We start from the raw sequence: 1,781 nt of genomic DNA, 5'->3' as shown, positions 1-1,781 counted from the left end.
ATTTAATTTTATGTCTTAAAGGGTTTATACTGAGTACAATATTGCATAACTGTATTAATTCAACTGTAAACCTAAAAATTACAGCCAATCTTGAAACAGATGCATCTTAGCTTTAGTAATTGTTATTGAATATGTCAATGCTGTTGTAATGAAATTCTTCTAATTATGTGGTTATTAAATAAATAATTAAAAAAGCATTATATGAATCAGCACATTTTCACTGGTTTGTGGATGCTACCAAGTAATTACTCTGTATTCTAAAAACATGATGTTTTCAAAATACATTTATTTGCTAAGTATAATCTTACCTCATTTAAATTAAGCATTTTCCCACTTGTTTGTAATAAGAAATTTTTAATAATATGTGACTTTCCAGCTGGATGTGGCGGTGCACACCTTTAATCCCAGCACTTAGGAGGCAGAGGCAGGCAGATCTCTGTGAGTTCCAGGACAGCTGAGGCCACAGGATACCCTATCTCAAAAAAAAAACAAATAAAGACCTTAATATGTGACTTTCCTTTTTTATTTGACTTGAAGATTATCTTAATGAACTGAGAGATTTTGTTCGATTAAGAAATCTGTCGTTCATAGCAGCTTATTTGTTATAAAAACTGTTGATGACCCATTAAAAAAATTTTACATGTATGAGTATTTTGCCTACATGTATGCAAATGTATCCATGTTGTACAATGCCCACAGAGATGAAAAGAGGGTGTTGAATCCCCTGGAACTGGAGACACAGACAGTTGTTAGCCACCATGTGGGTGCTGAGAACCAAATCCAGGTCCTCTGGAAGAGCAGCTGTGCTCTTAACTGCTGAGCCATCTCTTTAGCCCATTTGTTCTTTTTTAAATTTTTTTAAAAATGTGTCTGTGTATCTGTGTGTACATGCACAATAATGCAGGTGTCCATAGATGCAAAAGATACCAGATCCCCCAGAGCTAGAGTTTGTATGCTGTTGTGAGCTGCCTGACATGGGTGCCAGGAACCAAACTCCAGTCTTCTGCAAGAGCAGTACCTACTCTTAACTACTGAGCCATCTCTCCAGTCCAACATTTTTATTATTTTTTATGATAATTTTGCTGTTTAAAATGGCTGCCAAAGTGCTGACTGGTGAGAGTCTGGGATGTGCCTTGCCAAGATAACTTTCATTCAGATGTTGATATAGTTCTGCAATACAATGAAAATGTGTGTATATGATGCCAGAATAGAAACATACCAAACAAGGTTATAGGTTGGTTGGCTGACAAAAATGTGTCCAGAGGACTGGGGAGATGGCTCAGCAAAGAGCATGCCACGAAAGCAGGAGGACCTGAGTTCAATCACTCAAAAACCATGTGTAAGAAAAACCAGGCAGGGTGGTGATGGGGAAAAGAAATATAACCATGCAATTAATGTCACTTGTGTGTGTGTGTGTGTGTGCGTGTGTGTGTGTGTAACATTGTTTTATGACTGACTGTATACTTTAGGATGTAGTACTCAGTTTGCAGTGGTTTTATAAATGCTTATTAAAATTTGTATTGAAGAAATCTGTGTTGAAGAAAACGAGTCAAAACTAAAATGAAGAATGCAATCATAAGAAACAAATACTACAGTTATCTAGTGGAACATCTGTATGCAACCGCCTTGTTTGCTAAAAGCACCTGTATTAAAACTTTGTTTAAAAAATACATTTAATTAAGCCAGGCATGGTGGCGCACACTTTTAATCCCAGCACTCGGGAGGCAGAGGCAGGCGGATCTCTGAGTTTGAGGCCAGCCTGGTCTACATAATGAGTTCCA

The sequence above is a fragment of the Nannospalax galili genome, unplaced genomic scaffold, assembly GCF_000622305.1.
Source record: "Nannospalax galili isolate Female #2095 unplaced genomic scaffold, S.galili_v1.0 scaffold995, whole genome shotgun sequence".
In the NCBI taxonomy this organism is placed as follows: domain Eukaryota; kingdom Metazoa; phylum Chordata; class Mammalia; order Rodentia; family Spalacidae; genus Nannospalax; species Nannospalax galili.
The sequence above is the reverse complement of the archived record's forward strand: the minus strand, read 5'-3'. Positions refer to the sequence as shown.